At 31.4% G+C, this 19,071-nt stretch overlaps 1 pseudogene; it reads right to left on the bottom strand.

Moving 5' to 3' along the window:
- Positions 1-6,214: 6,214 nt before the first annotated feature.
- On the bottom strand, positions 6,215-6,333 carry LOC118609831 (annotated as a pseudogene).
- Positions 6,334-19,071: the final 12,738 nt, after the last annotated feature.

The raw sequence follows: 19,071 nt of genomic DNA, 5'->3' as shown, positions 1-19,071 counted from the left end.
CTTTGTTATCTGACATTTTTAATACAAATAAATTTGATTAAGAAAAAATATATTCCTGATATGGGCAGCATACATGAACCAGCCTCCTACTGAAAATTCACTTTCATCAGAGTTTATATAGCAGCAAAAGGAGAAAACATAAAAACCAACTATAAAAATTCTTCTGAATAATGTGCATTTCCCTAGATTTACCTGTAAACTATTATTATAGTTGTGTTCTTATAGGCTCTATGTTTAAAATTTTTAGGCTTTAAGAAATCCCCATTATTCAAAAAATATATTTTCAATTGTTCCTTTTTCTTATCCTTATTTTTCTGTACTGATGGCTTACTTTAATGAGAAACAAAGAATTCATAATTAATCATTAATACAAAGATGTTCAAATGATTACTTTCTTATTGATGTTAACCACACCCTCTTAAAGAAAAGCACAAAATTTTAAAGAGATCTGAGCTTGATTTAAAAATGCTGCTATATGTTATATTAGTAAATTATGGAAACTAATTCTGAGACCACACAAGTGGTATCTTGACATTTAATTTTAGAGACATATCTATGATATTACAACACAGTGTATTTATTCATTCTCTGAAATGGCCATTAATGAAGCTAACTGAAGAATCATACCCATTTATGCCAATTCATAATTCAGTACTTATTTGAGAAAGCGAATACAATGGGAAATCTAATGTCATTATTTTTCAGTCTTATTAACCACTTTATAATTTCCTCCTGATTTTAAAATGTCTAAATGTTTTAAAATGAATAACACTTTCAAATTATAAAGTATTAACTTGGTAACGTTTTTTTCAATGAATAGCAATAGAAAAGAATAACTTCTAACTAAAAATGAAAGGCCAAATGTGGAATGAGGAAAGGGGGTGGACAAAGAGAGAGAGAGAATAATAATGAATTTGTACAGATCTCCCTCGCCCAAATTTTAAAGGGAAAAGGTTTTGATTCAAGGGTAAAAGCTGAAATTAAACTTGATTTTGTACTTTCAATGTTTTACTTTCCAAAACTCTACTTTCTCATAATCAATCAACCTTTTAAAAATTTGAACACAATATTACTACCAAAATAAGTCATACCAATACATTAACCTATGATAAGTTTAAAATAGCCACTTTCCAATGTAAGATATTTTATGTCAATGTGGTAGATTAAATATACCCATAAAGTATAATAAAGTTAAAATGCTGAAATCCAATTCTCTATCATGTAGAATGAAACTGAAATAAAATTCTTACCAGGTATCTGTGTTTTCCCTGAGGATAAATTCATACATCACAATGTCATGATATTTATATTGCAATTTTTCCCAGACTTTTGCAATGCAAGGTTTTACATGATACCAATCCATCAAGATTCAATATCATTATGTTATGTCAATTTAAAGTCCCTGAACATGACTCTAAAACTATGCCCTCCCTCCGAGCAGTAGTATAAAAGAATAATCACAAATAGCATGAGTACTATTGATTGATATTACAGAAAGTAAATAAGACTTCTTTTCATTGGTATACAGAAATAAGAATGAATAAAAGTTTGTAGTTGAATTGTGTCAAGGCAACAAGTAACTATATTTGGTAGAAGTAATATGTTTAGAAAAAGCCAAATATAATTTTTAAAACTGTTCTAAGATATATCTCATCAATGCTGCAGCAGGCACAAATGATAAAATTGGTCTTACCCTGTGACAGCAGAGAGACCAGTTCTAGACCATGGGTCTTTCAAGTATTACATTTAAAAGAAAAATAAATTTAAAAAGAAAGGAACATGTTTTTAAAATAAGATATCAGGAGAACAAGAAGACAACGTTGGGCTTTTAGATAGTAAATATACCCAAAATAAGCCATTTATCTAGTTTCAAGAACCACAGAGGTAAAACTAATGAAGAATGCAGATTCAGGCAAACTGTGTCCAAATACCTGGTTATATTTTGTGATTTCTAATATCTAGGATTTAGGAATTGATGTTAGTGGTCAATCTAAGGATGTTAACATATAATCATGAAAATACTGAATTAAAAATTTAGCTCATATACAGGAATTCTATCCATGTTATTAAGAATAAACTGTAATTACAGAAAAACTTTAGCATATAAAATAATAATCTGTTTGACAGAAGAAATACATTTAGGGAAGAAGATAAAATTAAGAATAAAGTTATTTCATAATGTCAATAGAGTGCTAACTTGAAGTCTTTTATTGTAACCAAATGGATGACTTAGGATGTCTTCTCTAGTGGTATAAACGTTAACAGTTCCTCTTTGAAATTAAATACTCTGTCCCTTGATTGTATCCTTAGAAGCTCTGATAGATATAATTTTAAAAGAAAACCACTTATATTTCATCCTAGAAAAGTGGAGTCACCTGATTGCTCTCAGGTGGTAATCTGCACAAAAGCAGATAAATGGGATACTTAGTGCTCTTTTCACGAATAAACTAGTCTTCATTGTTTTCCCCAAGGAAAACAAATAATTCAGTTAGGTAATGATTCCTCCCAACATAAATATTATATCTACTTCATATGTGGAAATTTATGCTGTGACCTTGAAGATATGACAGCTCAGTAGTTGGATCCAGTGACTCTAAAAATTAAGCTAAATGATCCTAGATTGCCCCCCAAAAAGATCCTTCACATAGAGTCAAGACTAATATTTGCTTACAAGACATGGGTTTCAAATATTTGATAATCCCCACCTGAGATTCAGGTCAATTAGCAATTCTGGACATAACAACCATTGAGTTACTTTAGATTTTAAATCCTTATGTGAGTGTCATATATGAGCTGAAGTTGCACTTGATTGTTTCCGACAGTGGTGCCATCAATGTAGGCAAATGCATAGAAAAAGAGGAAGCAGCAGCAGCATAGGATTCATGAGAAGAAATATCTTTAGACAGCCTGAATTCATTTCTGAATTCAGAAACTCTGAATACACTAAAAATACTCCTATCTAGATCCAGATATGGCAGACAGACTGACAAGCAATGGGTTAGAATGAAAAAAAAAAAATAATGAGAATTATAGCAATGCTATTTTGACTATAAATTCTCATTAATTGACACAGTTACCAACATTCCACTACTGTGTTCTATATGATATGTTTTAAATAATGTTTTCCAATGGTTAGTTCTGACTCCAGAAAAATCAAATAGACAGCAAAATGTTACTTCGATGTTCCCACTTCCTGCTTCCCACATGAGAATATAATTTTGAATGATTTGGAACTATACAGCTTGCAGGTGAGCCTGCTAGAATGATTATGAATTCCATTTATAATACTCAAACTGCTAGAGGAGTTTTATGGATTATGGCTGTAGATAGAATTTACTGTCCAGAAAATATTATCTTTAATTTAGTGACCAAACTAGCCTCTAATTTATTTCTTGAAGCCTCTACTAGAATAAAATCTTTTTATTTTTTTAAACAAAAGATCTCATGGGTGTTTTTTCTTAGTCTATTTAAAATATTTGGTTCAAAGGTCAATGTGTTTATAGCTGTGGTGTTACAGTGGAGTTATTTAAATGGCACAAAATCCATTTAAAACAAAGGGAAAGAAATCATTATACACTCATAGGTCTTTGCTGATGTACCATTAATTGTATGCTGAGCTTAATTTATTCTTTCTGCTATTTTTCAAGCCTGACTATCAATATCAAACCTCCAGTATGGGTTTATCCCTAGGAATATATTAGTAGAAGTCATTCATTCCATGGACTCTGTAGACCACTGTGAGACATTTCACTCTTTTCCAAGTCCCTCCTCATGGCAAGATTTTTTAAATTATCATTATTAAAATTATTGAGTGGTATTGGTTAATAAAACCAAATAAGTTTAAAGTGCATAATTTAACAGCACGTTATATCTTTATGTGTGTATATATGTATTGCATTGTGTGTTCATAAGACCCAGCAATCTCTTTTCTGGGTACTGACCCAAAAAACCTGAAAATATTTATCCACAAAGATATATGTACCCTGATGATCAAGGTAGGCACTTTAATACAACTAAGGCACACTTTTCTACAATGCCCTGGCTCCATCACAGCTTAGACCAACCATCATTGTCAATGTAAGCTCAGTTGCAAAAAAACTTATGGTGGCATATTTTTGTCTACAAACTGGAGGAATAGTTTGGAGAATAAATAAACAGAATATAAGCATGATTCTTATATTTTAGAGAAAATAAGACCTATACTCTATGGAAAGTTCTGCTCCAAATGTCTAACTTGGAACCAGAGAGAACTGAGATGTTTTCCAGAAGAAGAAATAAAGAAATGGTGCTGAGAGAATACTGGTGAGCCGCGGTGATCCCTGCCCTTGGTCCTACTAAGTATATGAGAGATGGAAGAATTGGCTTTCTCAGGTCTACAGCATGAAGTGTCAGAGAATCACACTTATTCTGACTTAACTTCGAATTATTTAATGTAAACTCTTACTGATTAGAATTTGATAAAGTATTCTCTTAAGCACTTAAGGAATCTAAAGATTTTCATACCTTGAATATAGCACTTACATCAAGTTTTAATCAAGTCGAAAATTATTTCTGCCAATTTGCAATCTTTAAAATTTGGCACTAGTCTTTGCCAAGGGAAAATGTTATCTACTGTCAATAATGAAGATTTATATCCTAATGCCTTATGTCTTAGAGTGACAACAAAAATAAAAGAGGTTCTGATATCTAAAAATAAAAGGAAAAATTTAATATTTGGGTCAAAATAAAATTGTCATGTTAGACATTTTCCAGGTTACAATATTTAACAAATACTGTCTTCAGACTCAAAGACATTATTTATTCTTAAAAATCATAGTCTTTCTGATAAATTTATCAATAATTGAATTTTTTTAAATTCCTACTTAAAATGCAGTCATGTGGTTCATTCAGACTGGGTATTACTTTCAAAGAGGTACTTAAACATTTTCTCTCTCCCATGATGGTTATAGAAAATCCTAGATTGTGAATTATAAATGTTCTTTTTGTTTATTATGCTATAGTTTCTCTTTCAGAATATCTTTTAAACCAGTACATCTGAAAAGGCTGATGAGTTACTTTAGTTCATTTTCTAGGATACTAGAAAAAGAGTTGTCTTTTGTTTAACATATGGGAAGAAATAAACAACTTTTTAAAGTTTATAGTTAAAGTCTTTTGGTAGATGCTATTTTCTTTAGCTTTGGTATGAGACTTAAAAAAAATACAGTACATATTTTCTGTATAGGACATTTTTTGTGAGCACTAATAAAATCAAAAGAGTAAATTCTACCAGAAAGAGGCAGTATAAAATATGCACCGACCAAAAAACCCTACAGATAAAACCTATGAGATGCAGACATTTAGAAAGCATTTACATACTCTAACATGTCCAACTTCACGGAGAAATAAGGACAACTCTGAAATCACTAAATATTATGAATCTCATTTTATTTACTCTGTTTCTGGAAGAGTCAAATGGCCTGTGAGAAGATTGTTATCAAACAAATTATTGAATGATTATTTAACAGGGAAGCGATCCTAAAACTTCTTGGCAGGTCTGTGACCCACACGAATATGTCTGCCTTCAAAGTGTTATTGGGTATTATAAGTTTTATACTTAGATATATCCCAAACTAAATTCAACATCTATTATCCAAGATTTCTTTCTTTGCTTATTTTAAGAATCAGCACTGGCATCTGCTAGGTTGTTTGAGCTGAAGACCTGACAAATATATCCTGGGCTTTATCTTTGCACCCATCCAATCTTATCAGTCACATAATTTTTTCTACTCTCATTGCCTATAAAAATGGTTAGTCCCATTTGCAGTCATTTTTTATTCAGTTCCTCAATAATTTTTTTTCCATGATTATGAAATAGTAGTTAACATGTATTTCTGCTTTTAGATTTACCCATCTCTAATCTGTCAAAGAAGTTTCTGAGAATAGACATTTCATCATGTCACTCTTGGAGTTTTATATTTTGGGGGAGATTCAAGAACTCACAGCTTTCAATGAAGAGTTCATTCAACAAATGTTTATTCATGTCTGCTATACAGATGGCACGGTTCTTGGGGAGAGGTGTACAACAGGGAACAACAGAGCAAAAGAGGAAGAGAAAGGTTTGAGAAAAGTAAATAAGGAGATGCAAGAGGAAGAAGAGGAAAAGCAGAAGGAGATGAAGGAGGTGGAGGTGGAAGGGAAGGAAGGAAAATGTTCACTGTTTTTTGTTTTGTTTTTATGCCTACAGCACCTTATCTTCTTAGGTGGTCTCCCATTCAAGTACTAACCAGGCCCGAGCCTCCTTAGTTTCCGAGATCAGATGGGATGGGGCTTGTTCAGGTTGGCATGGCCTTAGACTCACTTTGGCAAACAAGAGTTTTTACTATTTGTTCCTAATTTTAGGATGATAGAGTGAACAAACTTGCATCTAAAACAGGACTCATATTTAATATACTTCTGCACTAATTTTTCTATCTTTTACTTAAAATTATGAACTTTATTTCATTTTAAAATAACAATGTTTTAATTTTTTTGAAATGGATTCATTGGGCACTTCTCAAATATAAAGCAAAGCACTATACATGATTGAGATGTGGGAAATATATTGAGTAATGGAGAAAATTCATGTACATAAATAGTGGTAATATAAAGATACAGGTAGGTGTGCCTTATGGTAATAAGACAAATAATTCTAGAAATTTTAAAAGGAGAAAAATTACTTCCTGAAGGAAATATCAGTATATAAGATAATCTATTTCAGTTAAGCATTAAATATGTGAGATATACAGAAAAGCTTTTCAGAAAGAAAATGGTAAGAATAAAGTAAAACGTAATAGAAAGTTTGTATTATTTATAAATAGCCCCTCAACTTAAGTTCCTATTTTCAAGTTTTGGGCTGTAAAACTAAAATTTTTATACTAATTGCATAATTTGGAAGCTATGACAGAGATTTTCAACTGAAAATTGAGATTACTAGAACAATGCTTCAAGAAAAATAATTTCTATTTTCAACAGTATAAGAGTGATGAAAACTTTTTTTTTTTTTTACAAGTATTGACATATCTGCTTCATGTTTTTTTTTTTTAATTGTTTCTTGTGGTAACATTGGTTAATACAATTATATAATTTTCAGGTGTACATTATAATTTGACATCTGTATATTCTATTGTGTGTTTACCACCCAAAGTCCAGTTTCCTTCAGCTACCATATATTTGATCCCCTTTACCCACTTCATTTTCCCCCTTCTCCCCTATATTTAACCCCATTACCTAATCTACCTACTCTCTCCTCCCCTATCCCTTACCCTCTGGTAACCACTAGTCTATAGTCTATGCGAAAACTCTTAAAGGTCATTTAGAATAGTGACGACATGGATTCCTATTGATGAAGAGCTAGTGGAGAGAAAAAGACTCGAGAGGGTACACAAGGAATGAAATTTCCTGAAGATGTTTGTGAACATGAGGAATATAGTGAAGATGCCTATTTAAGGAATAAGACAGAAAAGCAGTCAATGTTCTTTAATAACAACAACATATTGTGTGTTTAAAGTGAATATTTTACCCATGGTGTTTCTAACAATGTGCACTGTGATATCATTAAGGAACCTATTCTTTGTCTTTTACTTGAGGAAACAGAAGATTGAAGGAATTAAGTAATTTTTCCTCAGAGTCACATAGACAATAAAGAAGTAAAATTCAAATTTCAATTTATGTACATATAATTTTTTTTTTTTTTTTTTTTTTTACAAATTCAGTGTCCTGCCTATGAAAATATATACAGAGCTCCATATTGGAAAATGTAGAATACAATGATAAATTAGACTCATTGCCTTTTCCTAGCAATTCTAATTATAGTGTATATTACCAATTATGAGATGATATAATAGAGATTCAAAGTATAACAAGCAAATAGGAAAAGCAAGTGGAACTGACTGTAACTGGTTTGACTATAAGATGACTAAATAGAGGAAGTGGCAATTGTACTGAATTATGAAGGACTACCAGGATCTCCACCAGCAAAAAAAAAAGAAAAAGAAAAAGAAGAAGAAGAAGAAGAGTTTATTCACGGTACAGGAAATGTTACTACAAAGAAGGTAGAGAAGATGGGAGGAGGGAAACAGGTAAAGATACATTCAGGGAAAAGTGAGTATGCCTTATAAAAGAAGTGTAAAGTATTTACATACTAATGATATAAAGACAGCAAAATGCAGTGGGCTACTTTTTGCCATGATAAATAGCTCAGATTATGCTATCTAGTAATGAAGCCCTTCAATGTTCCTCTCTCAGTGCTTGACATGATCAGAAATGTGAATTAGGATGGTAACTATTACTGTGTAAGCAATGGAGATTGATTGTGGGGAAAGCAGAGTATGTTCGTAGGTATGTTTGACTGTGAAAGGTTGAGCCTTTAAGGTAGTTATATCCTAAGAACCATAGGAAACAAGAATGGACCTAAGAACCTGGAAATGGAGCTGGGAATTAGAAAATACACATATATATTAGAAATTAGAAGATGACAAGTGAAAATATAGACAGAGATGAGGAAATGACAGAAGTTGGGGTGATTCTCATCAGATATCCACAAACTGCCAACTTTCGAATAAGGAGTAAAAAGTTCCCTGAATAAAGTGATCAGCAAGAAGCACTGTAAAGAAGTATTAATATTTAACTGAAGGTTGTCTGACTATAATAGCCATTGGATGCTCCCAATTCTGCCTTTTGGAGTACCACAAATGTACACTCATCTTTCATGCAACATGCGTCAAATATTTGTCACATGATTCTCTTAAGCAGATAGCATGCTATCCCTGTATCTCTTTCTAATATTCTATCTGCTATTACGCCAACAGCTTCCCTAGGCTGTTTTGTGTTACTCTTAACCAGCCTTGCCATCCTTCTCTGGATAGCTCTACTATTTACTACTTCGGACTTGAGAATATTAGTTTTGATACTGTATATCATGTGAATGTTTACATACATTTTCAAATATTTGTGAGACTCTAGGGCTTAAAGTCTCCTTGAATGTTCTCCAGATCACCTTCACAGTGTCATTTGCAATTTCTAAAGGAGGGTTGAAATTCTCAAATCAAACTACATATCGTAGATAAAATGCATGCTTCTTTAATGTACATATAAAATTCTTTATTTTTTGCAAAGGTTGTGAGACTAACCTCCGAACTTTATCAAGTCTGCGATATATTAGGTTATTTCTTTCAAATTAGGTTGGATTATAAATAGAATATGAAAACGTGGCCTAATAACCTAAAATGTGTAACAAGTTTGTGGTATTTCTTAAATGTTAATTTATTTTGCCTTAAGATGGCAGTATTGTTCTTCTTAAGACTTTTTTTTTTAAGTTTTAAATAAGGCTACATGAAGAAAGCATAGGTTTTCTAAACACTCTTTTACCCTTACGAAAACACAAAAACCCATGCTTATCAAAGAATTGGGTAAATTTAATATACATACAGATTAAACTAAAAGTCTATACAAACAGTGATAATGGATAAAAACACAAGCAGTGCAAATCTGATTGACATGTTAGTTAATTAAAAGCAACAAGGAGGAAAGGTTTTGGATCACAGAGGGGATTACACACAGTGACAAGTCTTCCAAATTATTTTGTTTCACTGAAGAAGGAAGAATCAATAAATGAAATTAAAAACAAACAAACAAAATCCTCCAGGAAAATATTCCATGTGACTAAGTGTAGTGAAAATACTAGTCTATACAGAAAATACCTAATCAGGCAGAAACCAAATTATGATATTAAAATCAGGATGTAGAATTGTGTGAAAGGGTAAAGATTCCTGATTATCAGTCCCTAGGGAGTACTATTCACACAAGTTTCATTAACATTCAGTGTGGCTGACCTGTGTTTGGTCAAAAGCCTTACAAATCTTTACAGCCCAAGAAACCTGAAATAGAAAATGCAGCAGCCTTCATTTCCTCAGAGTTTCTGAGTTATTTAATAGAACCCATAAACATTTTCAACAGGCAAGTCAAAGTCTTAAATGCTCTAGAGGATAAAAACGACAATGACTTTACCATCTTATTATAGGTCACGTACATAAAATATTAAAGAAGCTAAAGGCACAAAGTTAAGTTAATACAAAAAATAGTATTTTTAGGGACTAGTCGCCAGGTTAATGAAATTATACATTATATATATTACATCAGTATAATTGTTTACTTTATCAGGCAATTGTAATCTTATCTGCAGCCTGAGGCACCAGGATGTTCTGTGGTCTGCAATAGTCATTTAGTATTTTATTGCCTTTTGAATCAAATGTAACTTCCTCAGCTTAATGCTGACTGTCCTACAAATCTCAGGCCTTCTCCCTTCACTCTCAACTTCCTTTACAGCTAAACAACCATGAAAACTAGGATATGTGGCTTTAAAAAAATTAGAAGCCCCAAAACACTTATGCTTCTAAAAACATTTTTCTACATAAGATTTACTTTCCATAACATTTCTTTTAAAATTAGACTGCATACTATTTCCGAAATATCATTTATAATATAATCCCATGCCTTGGAACAATTATCCAGGCACCAAATTAGCATGATTAGCACACAAACTCACTTAAAAAACAACACAAGAACCAGTGTGCGGTGGAAATGTAAGGAATCTTAACAAGGAAAGAAAAGTAACCTAAGAATTATAATCATTAATTCAGATGCAGAAAGAATAATTTGAGATAGGGCAAATCACATAAAAGATGAGTTAAAATTATTCAATTTTTCTTTGGAATTAGACAAAATGGAGACAAAGAGATTCACAGAATGTGAGATGTTACCAAAAATTAGAAAATTATTTGGTCAAACTCCCAAAATGAATACCTTTTTAGCCTTCATCAATCGTGATTTTACTACTTGGACAGGAACAGCTTGTCTCATCATGGACCAACTCAAATCCTACACATTTGTTTTAATTTAATATTGCAAAATGATTCTCTGAGACTTATATACATTGCTTCAAGCTCAGCATCTCAGAGACATCTCAATCAATCCATCATGGCTGACTATGTCTGTCTTCACTCACAACATCCATAATACAGTGTTTTGTTTTATTTTCAGGAATATTTTATGTTTTTTTCTTCAAGGAAATATAACCTAATTCCACTATTTTCAGTTCTCTTATCATAAGACATTGTTTGACACTTGGAAATAAGACAAAAAGATGGGCAGCAGTATCCTTTCATTATCATATTGGGGCTTTGCCTCTATATCTATTGTCTAGAAAAATGTATTTAATCTCTTTGTTTACTATTGATCAAAGGTCTAAGCCTTAGTGACATCAGTTTTTTTTGATGTCTAGGAATCTTTAAATTTCAGCTTGATTGAAGCATAATCAACTGACATAAAATTGTAAGCTAAAGTATATATCACAGTGATTTTATTATATATGCCTTGTGAAAGGATTCCCCCCTTCTAGTTAATTAACACATCCGTCATCACCCCATACACCCAAGTCAGAACATTTAAGTTATACTCTTTGCAAATTCAATTATACAAAACTGTTAGTGACGAGTCACCTTGTTCTACATGAGATCCTCGGACCTTATTTATCTTATAGGTGAAAGCTTATACCCTTTTATCAACCTCTTCCTATTTCCTCCACACTCCAGTTAACATCACGTGTTACTTGTTGATTTTAGCCTGATAGAGATAAATTTCTGTCAGTGCAACAAACTATACCATTTCTTAATGGCATGTGGACCATTATTTAGTTTGCATTCTAACTCAGCAGTTTAATTCTTCTATAAGTACACCCAGCATCTGAGGTTCCCTCATTAAGTGATGCTTTAAAACCTTTAGCACATTTTTATTTTATGTTTGTCTATGTGATGATTTTGCCATTTTGAAAATTAAATTTTAATATTCTATGTACCTGTATCTACATCCATATCCTATCTGGCAATTACCTTTTGTCTGGTTCCATTAGTCTTCCACAATTTGGCTGAGTAGGGCATTTTGAGCCACTTGATGGAAGGCATCATTTCAAATGGGATTCCAAATAGAAAATGAATCGTTGTTTCAAAATACATTACCAAATTTTCTGGTGTTCATAATAGCTTAGCTTACTACCCTTTATTGCTATACTATTCATTATTATTCATTGGCCAATAATGTGCAAACTATGGAGGGTGATAAGTACATATTTTTAAATGATGGTTTGGAAGTAGTTCATATTCTACTATTATAAATAAAAAATATTGATAATGTATCCATAATCTACTAATTCTCTATCAAGCAAATATAGATATGTAAATTAATAAAGTAAAAAATTCACTTAAAATCTATGCTCGATCAATTCTATCATATCCAAGTTAACATAACTTTCCAGAGACCTCCAACATTAATGTAAATCCTTTAATTTTGCATTTTTAACATTAATCCACATCTTAATCACTTGCAAACTGCAGATTTGAAACCCGATGATATGTATGCATAAACAACCATTAACAGCAGTGCTTTATACAGTTATTTAGCAATATTCTCTTAATTTATAGCAACATAATTCCCTAAAGTGTTTTTGAAATTCGGATGTTAAGACTTAAAGTGGGAGTCAAAATTAAGTGCACACTGCTTTTGGCCAAAAAAGGATTTTGGTCATTTATGTATATCAGATACATATTACTTAATTCAAGAACAATTTATCCTATCAAATGTACAAAAAGTAATAAAAAAGTTAAATTTTAATCTGTATATTTGTGTCTCGTTTTAATCGTAGTTCTATGTAAATGAATTTCAAATAACACTACAGTCACAGAATTTGCTGTGAGCTGGGAACACATCTCGAATCTTCCTAAATTGTAGATTCTTTCTTGACTGCCACTATACTGTGTTACTCTCCATCCAAACTCCATTATTTTCTGATAGATCGAAGAAAATGCCCTCATTTGCTACCTGTATTTGTTTCGGTTAATGCTATATTTTTTGTTCTTATTCTGTATTGATATCACTGTTATAAATTCCACTGCCGAACCCATTATCATCTGATTAAATACTTAAAAGAGATAAAACCTAATTATTTGATTTAAAATTTTAGAAATCGTGCCACTGGACATAAATTCTCTCAATAGCTACATGTGTGTGCACGCGCGCACACATTTGTCTCCTCCCCACATACTGAGTTCAGAAATAAATTGGCCTCCTACATTGATTTACTCAGAATTGTCCCCATTTAAATGCAAATGGTATTATTGATGACAAGTATTAATCTAAAAATTATACAGAAGTGTTTATCAAGGACTATTTTGAAAGTTGTCAGTATATATTTCTCTTCTCTCCATCACTATAAATTTCCAAGTGTCATTTTTCTGGCAACACTTGAAAAAAGTGTTGCTTTTTTTCTACCAGATAAAATTTCTAAATTACGTATTTGTCCAACATGATCAAGACTTTATCAAAATAAAGAACATCACCTTTGGTCAAGGAGTCTCTATTAAAGTGGAGAGAGAGATGATAAGAACCCTACATTCATGGAGCACGTAGTTGAAGTTAAAAAAATCAAATAAAAACATTAAACAACTTACTATAAGTGTAATTAAATTTATTAAGGAGAGGTCACAGATAATTAATGGATGTTTATAGCAAAAAGAATTAGCCTACACTTGGGGGTCTATTAACACTTAAAAGCTAAGGAATGAACAAAAATTATCTGTGGCACATAAGGGGGTAAAGTGAGAGATGAACAAGGAGGATAGAACCCCTGAGGACGGCAAGAGCCTGTCATAACACCTGATGTCCAGTGTGATGAAATGAGCCAGAGGTGTAGGAAGCACCTGTCAGATGAGAAAGGAGAGAATAATTTCTTTCTAACTATCCTGGGAAGACAGGAAAGGTTTTTTAAATAGGAATAGATGATCATATCTGTGTTCTTTAAAGTTTTTTGGTGAGTCCATGAAAATGAAAGTGATAAGGTAGAGGAAGCATGTTTGGAGACAGTGAACACAAATATATTGTAAAAATGTGAACTCTCTTTTCCTACTGAAATATTTTTATTAGAAGCATTTGCTTTTATGTCTGTTCTCTCGAGCATGTTTAAAGATATATCATTAAATACAAATTTATGTAATTTTTAAAACAGAGAAATTTGAATTTGAATCCATGAGATTTTTTTTAAATAGAGTGAATGAAAGAGGAAAAGGCTAACAATCATAATTATATAATTTAGGCATGCTCCTCGGCTGTCACATACTATTTGCAAAAGCCAAGGTTCATCTCCACAATCTGTCAGGCATTGTAGAAAGCCATAATAATAAATAGTTGCTAAAAATAATAAGAACATTTTAAATTCAATTATTTATATTTTCTTGGAACTCTTAAGTACTTTGTATAAGTTATATTTAAATCTCTCATGAATTCTATAAGTTATCCTCAATATGCAGATGAAAAGATTGGATCTTTGTGAGGTTTTGACATGAATGAGTTTTAAAGCTGTAGTCCAAAAGGGATTTAACTTTTTATTTTGCAAAATTCTAAACATGTATAGAATTATAACAAACCCATTGCCCAGATTAAAATATTGCCAATTCATGGTCCCTACACAAGTGTGACCTTCTCCAGGGTTATTTCCAAGAAAATTTCGATATCATGTTACTTCGCTTATAGATATTTCAAAATGTATCTTTAAAAGATAAGAATTTTTAAAAACTATAATACTAATTTTTAAATTTAAAAGTACTATCATTTGAAAAAAAAATTTATTTTTAATTTACTGGGTTGACATTGGTTAATAAAGTTATATGTTTCAAGAGTAAAATTCTATAAAACATCATCTGTATATTGCATTGTGTGTTCACCACCCAACATCAAATCTCCTTCCATCATCATATATATTTGACTCTCTGTACCCTTAACTACCTCCCCTCCCGCTCCCCCCCCCCCGTTTCATGAAACTGATGTCTGTGTCTATGAGTTGTTGTTTGTCATATTTATTTGTTGCTTTCAGTTTTATATCTCATATATGAGTGAAATTATATTCTTTAATATCTATTCAGTGTAAAAAAAATGTTTAATTATTGTATGAATTGGTTTTTATAATTTGTTGTCTGAGATTTGAAATAAATTCCACATACTTCAGTTGCTAATACGTCACCAATGTATAGTGTCCAACTTCTCTTTCCCTTCTTTCCAACTTATACTGGAGGCATTATTTTGCTTGATTTATGTTTAATTCACACTTTCCCTTGATATGGATATTGCCAATGCTATCCTATGATATAATTTCACATACTATATTGGTTCTCATATTTCTATAAATTGGTCAATAGAGAAAGAGGACTTCGTAAGACTGGGATTTGAGTTTTTTGGAAAGACTTTTTCATGGTCTTGTGTATCTGATTGACTCTGATGTTTTTGGAGCCATTGGTGATCATTGATTAGAACCATTATTTCATTGGGGTTACAAATTAGTGATATGCTTTCTTTCATTCTTTTGCATTTATTAGAATAGTTTAATAAAACAAACCCATTAATACTTGGTTATACTATGACAAAATTCATAAAACTTCATAAAATAAAGGTAAGCTAATTGCTTGAGTCCTTCAAGTTTTCTAACTTGCAGTTTCTTGATATAAGGAAAAGTATACAGTCCTTGAAATCATAACACTTAGGTCACAACTCTGAATTAAATATGGGTATTCTGAACTTAGCAAAATATGTCCACAATTATTGAGTCTTATCGCAAACTAGAAGGCAGTCAAAGTAATCTTTTTTTTTTTTTTTTAACACAACTGAGAAATTCAGTGCTGTATTTGCTGAGTTTGTATATCCAGAATAATTCAGATAATGAAGGTATGGTGAAGGAACACATGCTATATATACGTGAAAATGTCTTGTTAATGCATCTTTATGTATAAATCGTTCAGCTGAACAGTAATTGAACAGTTCCAATTGATATCTAGTGATGTATGGCTCTAATTCATGTGAGATATATGAGCTATGCTTTTATATGATTTGTATTCACAAATTTTTTGAAAGCTATATTATACTCTTTCATGTTTTTTCAAGACTATTGTCATTATTTAACATTCTTGTGTAAAATTTCCCAAACAGTAGCATTACACATGAAAATAACATTAATGAATGCTCTTTAATTAAACAACCTTGAATTTAAAAAGGCATTCTTCCTTTTACTGAATTGTGTAATTTTTAAATGTATCTCAGTATGGCAATTTAAGTCAAACCATAGTTTCCAAGCAACCAAAGATCCCCTTAAGCACTGTTCCATTTGAACATTTAATAGGTTGTACTATAAAACTAATATCACCCATTTCATTTTTAAGAGTTAGATGAAATATTACTCAGCCACAAGAAAAGATGAAATACTTCCATTTGTGACAACACAAATGGATCTTGAGATAATCATGCTAAGTGAAATAAATCAGACAGAAAGAGTTGAGAACCATATAATTTCATTCATATGTGAAATGTAAAACTGCAAGCAACCAATGAACAAGACAAACAAACAAAAACTCATAGATACAAACAACAGTTTAGTGGTTACCAGAGGGGAGAAGGGAGGTAGATAAGGGTAAAAGGTGTCAAATATATGGTAACAGAAGGAAATTTGATTTGGGGTGATGAACACACAGTGTAATATACAATGGATGTGTTATTGAATTGTACACTTGAAACCGATATAATTTTATTAACATTTTCCTATAGGGTATGTGAGTACAGCAATTGATCTGGAAATACTTGATTTTTAAGATGGCCTCGTTGAAGCCAAAATATGAAAAAGCTATGTAGAGCTACATATTGGGTAGCTTAAAAATCACATGACAATAACTTATTTGCATAACAGATAGTACCTACCAATTTTATCCTAAACTCTAAATAAAAATAATCATTAAAAAATAATCATTATTTCTCAGGTCAAAACTGCTTCTAGGGCAAAATCTCATCTTTTAAAAGTTGAGTCTCTGCCTTTCTCTCTCGCACTCCCCACTCCCACAGTGGTATGAACTCTTTCCCAAATAAAACATGCTCTGAACACTTTACACTTTCTGGCATAATACAAAGTTTAAATATTTTAAATGATAAGGGTCCCTTATACTGACTTCTCAGAGCCCTTAAAGAGGTGGCATATATACTATATATGTAGTAGAATGGTTTATTGAATGTTCTGCTCAGTACCAAATTATAGAAAAGTTGGTAAAGTTTTATTTAAAATGTGCCTTTGAAATTCATTTCTAAAGCAGGAAGTTTGAAAAAGGAATATGAACTGACACCATTCTCTTAATATCTGTCAAGGAACTGGCTATTGACATGAATAAAGACTATTCTGTCTTTCTAAATAATAGAAAGCTCTTTACATTTTAAAAATGAAAGTCATTTAGTAGAAAGCCTTTGAAAAGCGTGTTTCTATGACTTTTAAATACAAATCAGAAAGGCAAGTAAAGATTTCAACTGGTGATAGAAGCAGAGAAACATTTTTGCTATTGGAGTTGCTATTATAGAGATCTTGACACTGGGCCACAATTAAATTTGAGTTAGCTTTGATTATAAATGACAATTACACAGAATTACATTTGCAGTTACTTTAATTTCACTAGATTTCAAAAAAAAAATGATTGAACATTGCCCCTTATCCAAATACTTACTCATTTGAGATTTTATTACTGTAAGATAAAATTTTAAAGTACAAGACACATTAGAAAACATTTCTAACAATACACTTAATTTAAAACGGCTTATTTTTCTATTTAAAATTTCAAAATTAATGGGAGAATGTATAAGAACTAAGGATATTCTGAAAAATATATAGCAATTGCATTTTTAAAAGTGCATGGGCTGGCTTAATTAATAATGTTTTCTTTGCAATGCTTAAAAAAAAAAGAACGTGCTTGTCATCCATTATGTGTAATCATAATCAAACGTGAGATACATTGATAAATTAATGGTTAAATAGTGTTTTAAAAATAATTTCAACTTAATATATCTTATATACTTTTGAAAGTCTGAAAATTTTCCAAAACTCTGTAGATTCTTGGGAGTTTAAAGTTGAGCACATAAGATGAAACACATAATATACAATATCATGATTTAGTGCCTGTTTGACTGTATTATAAATTAGCAGCTTCAAGATGACCAATGTAAGTTATGAGCCTCCATCAAAACTCTATGGAAAACAAATTAGTTTTCAGGAAAACAAGCTGAAAGCTGTCATAAATTTGTTTTTGTAGTTCTGTGTTGTCAAGCCATATGCTAATAGCTGAAAAATTAGAAACCTGCAGTAATCAAATCATTTATCTATTGACAGACCAGTAGAAAGTGATAACAATGAAAGACGGGTTCCACATGGAGTCGCTATTCTGAAAATATCAGTTATCTATTTTAAAGAACAAATATAAAAATAAGAATTGATAAAATTATGACTTATGAAATAGAGAAAGGTTTCATTTAGTACTCTAAACAGTGAAAAACTGGATATTTGGAAGTTTCCTTTACTTATTTTTTAAAGTAAATCTCTTAGGGTGACATTGATCAATTAAAATATACCAGTTTCAAGTGTACAATTCAATAATATGTCATATGTATATTGCATTGTGTGAAGTTTCTTTACGTGAAATAGATGTGGAATATAAGAGAGATATGTGAAGAAAAGTGTGAGATAGTTAGGTGGCTCAAAGGTTAGATCCAGTAGAATCTATAATTTAAAGCAGATATACTATGCTACATCATGCCAGTTGAGTCTGATTTTTATAGGTATGTGAATCAGTGGTATCAAGGTTTATTCATTTTATAGACACATACACTTCTAAGGTTATAAAATGAAAACATTTTCAGAAATAAATTTTCTTTGGATAATTGCAGTATTGTACTCTAACAGTTGTTATATCCACATTAAAAATAAATAAAATATTGGAACTTAGAACATTACACCGTTCTGTGAGTTAATGGTTCAGTTCTTTCTCTGGTCTTATCTAGACCCATTCATGTAGCTGCATTCAGTAAGCTCACTATCATGAGGAGTTTCTCCTAGGGCCCCACTAGCATGTCTTGAACCTTGTGGAATGGGTAGGCTACTATCTATATGTGGTCTTTCATGGAGACCATTTCACACAATGGCTGTAGTATTCT

This window comes from Rousettus aegyptiacus, unplaced genomic scaffold (genome assembly GCF_014176215.1).
Source record: "Rousettus aegyptiacus isolate mRouAeg1 unplaced genomic scaffold, mRouAeg1.p scaffold_m13_p_11, whole genome shotgun sequence".
NCBI lineage: Eukaryota > Metazoa > Chordata > Mammalia > Chiroptera > Pteropodidae > Rousettus > Rousettus aegyptiacus.
Note: the sequence above shows the minus strand (reverse complement) of the source record. Positions and strands in the feature narration are given on the sequence as shown.